Source organism: Sus scrofa, chromosome 3, assembly GCF_000003025.6.
Source record: "Sus scrofa isolate TJ Tabasco breed Duroc chromosome 3, Sscrofa11.1, whole genome shotgun sequence".
Taxonomy (NCBI): Eukaryota; Metazoa; Chordata; class Mammalia; order Artiodactyla; family Suidae; genus Sus; species Sus scrofa.
Genome location: NC_010445.4, coordinates 123,233,483 through 123,243,283, shown reverse-complemented (window position 1 = coordinate 123,243,283; position 9,801 = coordinate 123,233,483). Strand labels below are relative to the sequence as shown.

The 9,801-nt window shown below is 39.7% G+C and overlaps 1 long non-coding RNA gene across 1 annotated transcript; it reads right to left on the bottom strand.

Moving 5' to 3' along the window:
* On the bottom strand, positions 306–2,400 carry LOC110260148. The gene is made up of 3 exons (XR_002343000.1): positions 2,354–2,400; positions 1,801–2,001; positions 306–816 (listed from the first exon to the last, which is right to left on the bottom strand). It is a non-coding gene; the product is annotated as an uncharacterized LOC110260148 (long non-coding RNA).

Genomic DNA, 9,801 nt, shown 5'->3' with positions numbered 1-9,801 from the left:
GTATTTTGTCCCTTTAGGTAGGTTTAGTCCTAGGTATTTTATTCTTTTTGATTTGATAGTAAATGGGATAGTTTCTCTGATTTCTCTTTCTGACCTTTCATTGTTAGAATATAGAAATGCAATCTATTTCTGTGTATTAATTTTGTATCTTGCAACTTTGCCAAATTCATTTTTGCTTTTATTTTTATGATTATATTCTTTCTGTCTACTTCCTATTTGCTCTATTTCTATTTGCTCTTTCTACTCTAGTTCATAGGTAGAAGCTGTCAGGCCAGTGGGGAGGAAGAAGGCAGAGGCTGGAACAGTGAGATTGCAAGCATGGTTTATTGACCAACAGGGTGGCGGGGAGCACTGAAAAAGTAAAACTCAGGCCCCCTGTCATTGGGAGAGAATCAGGTTTTATAGGCAGGCAGTCATGTGCTGAGTTCTCTAGGTCCAGGATGGCAGTTGAGATCATGATATAAAATTTAGCTTTCTCCTTGGGGCTGTCTTTGTCCTTGGAAAATCAACCACTTCATAGGCTTGGTGGTTTTCACCTGCAGAGGTGCAATAACATGGAGACTGCAAGTCTGGGTCTGGGTGGGTCAATGAATCATGGCGACTTATTTTTTAGACCTTCCCTTTAGTTCCCACCTAAGATTCCTCCCTGATTTTAACAGGAAAGAGGGACAAAGGTCCCTTCTTCTGTAGCTTCTTCCTGCTGAATGGAGACATCGATTAGGGGTTGGAGGCGGTAGAAGGAATCTGGTGATATCTGTAGGTCTGTAAGGCCAGAATGGAGTTGGCCCATTTGTCTGTGATTGAGTCAATGGTTTTCTGCAAAAAAAGAAGAAAACATATGAAACAGAGGAGATCCGGCTGTTAGGAGAAGAGAAATAAAGATGAGGGCTATGAGGATGGGAGCTAGCCATGAGATTAGGGAAGAGGCAGAAGATCGGAAGATTTGAATTCCTTGTTGTTGGAACCAGGTTGCTTGTTCTCTTAGGCTGTTTCTCATGCCGTCTCTGACCAGTCCTAGCTTATTTTTATAAAAGCAGCAACTTTCTTCTAAGGCTGCACAAATTCCTCCTTCCTTTTCAGTTAGAAGATCCAATCCTTATCTATTTTGTAGTACTACTGTTGCCAAGGAATAAGTATGATCTTGGAGGTGTGGTCAATTGGTCAGTTATTTCTTTTAAGGGCCTTAGATATCTGTTGGGATAGTAATGAGTAATGGTGAGTGTCAATTCCTAGTCCTGCTGAACCCATTCCAAGTGCAGCAGTGATTCCTATTCTCACCAGTAGGGGTAGCAGTTGTATTGCCCTTTTTGGTCTTAATAGGGTGGAGACAGGTATTGGGATGGGGGCTGTCTCTAACGAATATTGGGAAGGAAGAGCAGGAAATGTCAAAGTACAGGATTCAGTCCAGGTATTTGGTAAACATGCATAAGTGTTGTTACCACTCAGAAGAAAATATCCCTTGCCTGAAATCTAAACAACCAGTGAGGTGGTATGTTATGACATGATTCCATTGTCCTGATCCTTGGCAGTTTCCTCCTCGACCTGAGAAACACCAAAATTGAAAGATAGGGATTGACATTATGATATGGGCAGCTCCCAATGGTTGGAGCAAAATAGATTTGATGGTTTGTTCTGAGGTAGCATTTTTAATATCTACCTAAAATATTGCCCTGTATGGTGCAGCACAGTTGATAGCCCATGGGGATCAGGGTTGAATGTGACAGCTGGGATGATATTTACACATGGTATTGAGTTAGAGATCCCTCATCCTTGACAAAAGGATGAGCTAGTTGTACATACCCAGTTTCCCCACAGTGCTGTAGGCTTAGGCAATGGTACAAACTCTTGGTAAGCTGGGGGCCATAAATCCATAGTTAAGTTGCAATATCCAGGATCCATGTATCGTAGAGACCATTCTCCAAAATGCCATCCCATATAGTCTTCTTCTGTTACAGAGAGGGGCCTGGGCCATTAAGGGAGCAGATAAATATCCCAGATGTCCTGAAATGGGAAGAATAGAGGACAAAACAGGAGCAATCTGTGTCTGAAATGAGACCCTAAATAGGTTAGATCTTCCAAATTCTGAAATTTTATCTCCCTCATGTAACTTTTAAAAAGCTTGGGATTGTTCCCAGGCTTGTAAAGGAGCTGGGTGGGCTTGGAAAGCAAGTGCTGTCAGAGGAAGACAAATCCAACATGGCATGGAAGAATTATGAGCAATATCTGAGACAATATCTATAGAGGTTTGTAGTAAAGAGACCAGGTATGGGGGAAGGGACTGAGAAGGTGTAAGGAAGCTACTCAAGAGTATAAAAACAAGTCGCGGATTAAAAAATAAAGAGAAAAGGAGTACCGTGTTATGAAGTCTGGAGGCATTGCTGTGAAATCTCCTTGGAGCCAGAGATCAATGATGAGAAAAAGCCTTTGAATCTAGTAAAATAATAGCCTGGGTCATTGGATGGGTTACTAATTATGCTGGTTAAATAGATGGGTTAGTAATTATGCTGAGATTGGTCTGATCAGAACCAAGGAAGGGCCAGTTTGTCCTTGGGTGATTTTGGTTAATTTTTTCTACTGTTTTCTTTTGTCTTCAAGAGAATTTGATGTATTTTGTGGAGACAGTCTGAGGAATACCAAGGAGTTGGCTTACATGGAATGGCAAGAAAAGCAAAGAGGACTGAAATTATCCAAATGAGAACTTGGAGGATAGTTAGGTTAAAAAGAAGCTTATCCAGTCCTTTGTACTCAGTCATAGCCTTTCTTCAGGTGTTGTCTTAGATGTTTTCCTGAGGATCAGCTTCTTCCTCTGGAATTTGAGAAATTTGGTGCCTGGTGGGAGAAATCTGAGTAGCTTTATATCTAGGTGGGGTGGGGTAAGGGGGTGGGCATGGTCTATTTGTTTAGGGTCAGGGCCCTCTGAAGGTAGGTATGATGAATCCATCCCATTTGTTCCTCTAGTTTAGCCACCACTGCTGTAGTGGTGATGAGTACTCCTTGAACAGGCCTGTCCACCTAGGTGTTAAAGGAGAAGTCTGTTGTCTTAACCAAACCCAATCTGTTCTAGAATAAGAGTTTAGGGATCATAATTTTTTTTTTTTTTTTTTTTTTTTTTTGCTTTTTGGGGCTGCCCCTGTGGCATATGGAGGTTCCCAGGCTAGGGGTCTAATCAGAGCTATAGCTGCCAGCCTACACCACAGCCACAGCAACGCCAGATCCAAACCGCGTCTGCGATCTACATACACCACAGCTCATGGCAACGCTGGATCCTTAACTCAGTGGGTTAAAGATCCAGGTATCGAACCCGCAACCTCATGGTTCCTAGTTGGATTCATTTCCTCTGTGTCATGACGGGAGATCCAAGGGATCACAGTTTTTAACAGGAAAGGGTAAAAAGTCACTTGCATATTTTCTCTAAGTAGGTGTCTGATTAAGTGGAAAGCAGGCCAGTTTTCAGAAATCAAGGAACCGGAGCTGTTGGTGGTTGGCTGTTGTAAATGGTCTCCCATACATTAATTCAAAGGAACTTAATTCAGCAGGCTTTCTAGGCAAGGCTTGTAAATGCATGAGTGCTAATGGCAAGGGAGTAATCCATGTTTGTTGTGTTTCCGGGGCTAATTTGGTTAGCTGTTGTAGAGCGTTGGCCCTTTCCACGTTTCCTCAGGACTGGGGGTGAGAGGGAATATGGCAATTCCATTGAATTCCCAAAAGTATAGAGAGTTCTTGGCTTATTTTGGAAATAAAGGCAGGACTTTTATCTGACTGAAGAGAATTGGGATGGCCCAAGCAAGGCAGAATGTCTTTTAGTAAAAGCTTTGCTACTTCTGAGGCCTTTTCCTTTGTGGTGGGAAACGTCTCAATCCATCCTGTGAAAGCGTCTACCCAGGTGAGTAAATAGCGAAAACGTTTTATTTGAGGCATGTGAGTGAAGCCTGTTTGCCAGCCTTAACCAGGGAGGCATCTTTGAGCCGGATGCCTAGGAAATGGGGGTGGCTTAATGTGACCTTGGGGTGGTGAATGGGAGCAAATTTTACATGACCGTGTGATCTTTTCTAGGTTTGAACATAGGCTGGGGCAGATTATTTGGGTCTGTATTAATTTTTGGTAAAGGTTAAAGCCTGCATGAAATTGATTATGTATGTGTTGTAGTATGTTATATATTTGTTCTTTGGGGATTATAGGTTTCTTTTGTAGAAGTAGCCAGTGATTTTGTTTCTCTGCTCCTGGTCTTGTGTAGACATCCTGTTCCTCTTGGGTATAGTGAGGTCTAATGAGGTTGGACTGTAGTGAAAGACTTTGGTGAGGCTGGAGGCTGAAGGCACTTCTCTTTGTTTCCTGTCTGCTAGGGTGTTTCCTCTAGTAAGAGGTGAGGTGGGGGGTTGGTGTCCTTTTAATGTGAATGACTGCTACCTTCCTTGGAAGTTGTGCTGCCTGTAATGGTTGGAGTATAAGGTGTGCATTAACTATTGGCATGCCCTCATTCTTGCCATATTGCAGCATGTGCGTGAAGAGGGTGAAAGGCATATTTAGAGTCTGTATATATGTATTTATGTTTTTGTCCTGATTTTAAATCTTTCTTATTTTCAAATGTAAACGTTTGGAGATAAAATGTTCTGCTATTCATGTTACCTAAGTTTTTACCCAATGTTCTACTTTTGTTCTATCTAGTCCACATTATATTTAAATATACTTTCTCCTTAGGCTCTTCTGGGCTGTGACAATCTTTTAGGCTTTGTTGTTTGTTTTGATTGCCTTGACAGTTTTAAAAAGTGCCGATCAAGTATGTGGTAGAATATCCTTGAATTGGAATTTGTCTGATGCTATTTTTCTCACAATTAGACTGAGATCATGGCTTCAGGGGGAAAAGATCATGGGGAGAAATTTCAGTTTTCATCACAGTATATCAAGGCTAAAAACCTTCCATATGACGTACCATTGTTGGTGTAATCCACACATGATTAGGCAGGGTTTGCCAGATTGCTCTATTATAAATTTACCCTCCCCCTCACACCACCCTCCTTCTTTTATGTTTTCTTTTTTTTTTTTCTCTTTTTATATCCACACCTGCAACACATGAAAGTTCCCCAGCTAAGGGTCAAATTGTAGCCACAACTTTGACCTATGTCACAGCTTGTGCAATGCCTGAAACTTAACCCAGTGAGTGAAGACAGGGATCAAACCCACATCCTCATGGAGATTATGTTGGGTTCTTAACTCTCTGAGACACAACAGGCTCTCCCCCTTTTCATACTGTGCTCTGAAGGGAAGTCACTACGTACAGTTTTGCACTTAAGGAATGGGGAGTTTCTCCCCCTCTGTGATGGCAGAGTTGCTATATAAATTTTGGAGAGCCTGTACATTTTGATCTGCTATATTTTACTTGGTCTCCAGGTAAAAGTAATTTTTGAAATTTCCCTGTTATTTATTCTTTCACTCATGGATTATTTCAATGTTGGTTCACTCTCTAATTTACAAGTACTTGGGACTTTCCTATGTAGTTTTTATTGATTTCCAACATAAAATCATTTTTGATTACAGAACACACTCTGTATAATTTCAGTGTTTTAAAATGTATTGTGACCTGTTTTATGATCCAGCATATATTATATACTATTGAAAAAAGGGAACTTATAAAGTATGTGTATAATATAGTTGCTGGGTTTAGAGAGTGATAGATATTGGTTATAAGGTGAATGCTAGTCCATTCCTAAAACTTCTGTATCATTGTTAATTATTTGCTAGTTTTTCAATCATTTCCTGAGAGGGAGATATTAAAATACAAATGTGCCTCTAAAATATAAAGATGTCTCTCACACACAGCATATAATTAGGACTTAATTTTAAATATATTTTGACAATATCCTCCTTTATATCAGTATAGTCTGTTAATGTAATGTTCATTTTAATTTTTGATGTACTTGTGTTTGTGTCTATCATTTTAAATTTATCTATATCCTTTGTGTTATTTTTTCATACCTTTTTTAGGAATCTTTCACTTCAAAAAATTATTTTTCTTTTAGCTCTTGAGATGTACACTAGTCACTCCTTATCCTCAGGGGATGGGTTCAAAGATGCCCAGTGGATGCCTGAAATCATAGATAGTTCCAAACCCTACATAACTATGTTTTATATATATATATATATGTATATACATATACACAAATTTATAAATTATACATAGTAAGAGATAAATAATAGCTAATATAAGATAGAACCTTATAACATATACTATAATAAAAAACTATGTAGATGTGGTCTCTCTCTAAAAATATATTATCGTACAAATTTAATGCCCTTTCCATCTTAACTAAGCACTTATCATACAGTGTGGCCATGACTTTTACAGTTTGAGATGTGGCAGTAACACTAGCATGAATTTCTTTTTCCTTCTTTACAATTTCAGAGAAGATTTGTTCTTCCTATAAATCAGAAAAATCTCGGTATATGATTTTTTTCTTTCCTTATTATCTAAACCTTTCTTTTTTTAAAATGATTTTTATTTTTTCTATCATAGCTGCTTTACAGTGTTCCATAGATTTTCTACTGCTATACAGCAAGGTGAGCCAATCACACATATGTATATACATTCTTTTTCTCACATTATCATGCTCCATCATAAGTGACTAGATATAGTTCCCAGTGCTATACAGCAGGATCTCAATGCTTATCCTTTCCAAAGGCAATAGTTTGCATCTATCAACCCCAAATTCCCAGTCCATCCCACTCCCGCCCCCTCTCACTTGGCAACCACAGGTCTCTTCACCTCTGAAACACTTTAAGTCTTCTCTTGGGCATTTTTTTTTTTTTTTAATGGCTACACCTGCAGTATATGGAAGTCCCCAGACTAGAGATCAAATTGAAGCTGCAGCTACAGGCCTAAGCTACAGCCATAGCGACACCAGATCTGAGCCCATCTGTGACCAATGCCACAGCTCGTGCAATGCTGGATCCTTAACCCACTGAGCGAGGCCAAGGATCGAACCCACAGCCTTATGGAGACAGTGTCAGGTTCTTAACGTGTTGAGCCACAATGGTGACTCCTTTTTGGCATTTTCAAATTGCTGACATCACTACTCTTATAAAAAGAAAGGGTAAAATAAGTGTTTCTTGAGTACAAACTCTGCCACAGTCCATCTGATAGCAGTATGGTAGTAAATGACAAAGCGGTGGAATATCCTGAACAAAGATAACTCACAGTCAGGCAGGAAGGTTAAGGGCAGCACAAGAGTTCATCATGCTACTCAGAACAGTGTGAAATTTAAAACACATGAATTGTTTATTTATGGAGTTTTCCATTTAATGTTTTCAGATTTCTGTCCACCGCAGGTAAATGATACCGAAGAAAGTGAAGCCATGGATCAGTGAGACTGCTGTACTTTTTGTGTATTTTTAAGGTTTGATCTAGGAATTATAGCATAAATACTGAATTTTAATGAGCAGAAGGTTAACATTTGTATAGTTCTCTTTTAAACAAACAGGTGTGTAGGAGAAGTAACATACTGACAGGGAAGAAAGTCTAGAAGCTAGGAAAGCAATGAGGATGGAATCACACTAATAGAAGAGAAAAGCTGAGATATGGATATGGAGAAAAGTGGATGAACTTGAAAGATATTTATCAGATGAAATCATAAGATGGTCCATTTGCATGGATATCATTCATAACAAAATTACACAAAGGATGATTTTCAGGCAAAATGTAATTCAGGAAGAGCCTTCTGGGCTAAGCTAGTTTGTACTTTATTTTTAAGATTTGGGGATACAGTGCAATATTTTAAGCATAAAAGTGGCATGATTAGATGTATATTTTTGCATAAACATTCAGATGGAGAAAACTTGTAAGGCTAAAGTTGAAGATGCCATTAAGAGATTATGGCTGTAACTGAGATCAGAAATGATGAGGGCAATGGGAATAGGAAAACCAGGGATCTTTCTGGGTGAGGTGAGAGAAGGCTATTATTGTAGAGCTTTCAGGTTTCTCCTTGAGCTGTTGGCTGGATGGCTAGGAACAGTTACTGGACTAGGATTATAGAAGAAGGAGGAAGGTTCATGTTTTGAAGGGAAGATCGTCCATATTGCTCATGCTGTCTGTGTTGAATTTTTGGCACTTGGGGAATTAGAATTAGGGAGATAAGTAGTTTTTTTTCTGTCCTGAATGTAAGGAGAACTGACCAGAAGTCTAAATACTTAGCAAGTCAACTACCATAGCTTCTCTTTATCTCTCAATGAAGATGGCTAGAGAAAGAGGAACACTTTGGTGAGCCATGAAAAACTGCTGTCTCCCTCAGGGCCTAGTGTTTCTAGACTGAATATGGGGCCACATCTTCAACACACCCCATCCTCTGGTTCCATCTTCTCTTGTGGTTAGAAGAACAAGATGCCAAGAACAACATGCACAAAGCTCATCTGTAACTCTCCTACCAAAGCCAAATTGTATATACAAGTTGCTCAACCCTGTTTTGTTAAGAAATCCCTTCTCTTCTCGGGGTCACCTCATAGAGGAAAAAGGAAAAAATTTTGTTTTTTCTCACGGTCAGAATATGGCATTGACATCAAGGAGGTTGACGCAGATACTGATGAAATTACACTAATAGAAGAGAAAAGCTGAGATATGGATATGGAGAAGAGAGAGAGAAAGCATTCAGAATCTCTTATGTGCATATGGCCCTGAACACCATAGGGATTAAGAGGGATTAGAAATAAACCTGAAGCCTTCCCTCAAGATAATTCATCACCTGTTCTCATGGAATTAACCAAAAATTCCACAGACGGGTATGAAGTCAATCCAGGTCATCCAATTGCACAACATGAACTCAAAACACTTATATCACCAACGGCAGGCAACACATCCCTTATGAATTGATCAATCCTTTGTATCAAATAGATTGACTCAGTTGTAGCATTTATAGTTTCTCTTAAATAGTTTATCTGCCTGAAGACAAGTATCCCCCAAGCTTGATATCTATAGACATCACCTTTTGCAGCCATGCATCTCAAGCCTTACTCTGTCTCTCCTAGCACAGCGTATCTGTATCCCTATTTTACCTGTTGAGGACAGCATATTTCTTCATGCAGGTGCTCAATGATGCTTGTTCTCACACAACACTCGTCGTTGCAGAGAATGTAGCCCATCTGGCCATCCACATTCCTTCTCCCGAACTTTTTCCTGTTCCTAGGCACCTTATTCCTACAATCCTTAACACTCATTATTACTGAATCCAAGAAATTGGCTTAATTCCTAAGCCAGGATGAGGAAGTATCAGTAAAAGTCTACAGGGTCACACGCTAAGAATAAGGGAAAGATCGTAGTTGTCAAGTGCTGCATGTGAAGGGGCTTCTGAAATATTACAAAGAGTTTGATGAAGTCTCCAAACCTAGGAATAATCCAAAATATTCTTGGTGTCCAGTCAAATGTGAATCAACTATACATAATGTGATGCTCTTCATACAGAAATGTGTACAACTTACCAAGAAAGACTGGAATAATGGCAAGGACCAGAAGGTAGGGGTAGGCATTCCACAACTGTCTGAAGCCCAAACCTTAACCCCCAAACTCTATGGGGAATGCTCAACCCTGGTATCACTTGTGTTCCACAAACAGTGAGAGAGTCGGCAAAAGCCAGGCTGAAGGTACTCAGAATTTTAACTAATTTGACGATAGCATTCGCTGGTGCCCTGAGTCAGGGATGAATTGAGATAGGAAAGTGATGGGCCATCAACTTAGAGACAGCTGTTTCCTAGCCTAGGAAGGCTTGATACACTAAAGCCAGACTCAGGCTGAAATCAATTATAGATACTGTTATGAAA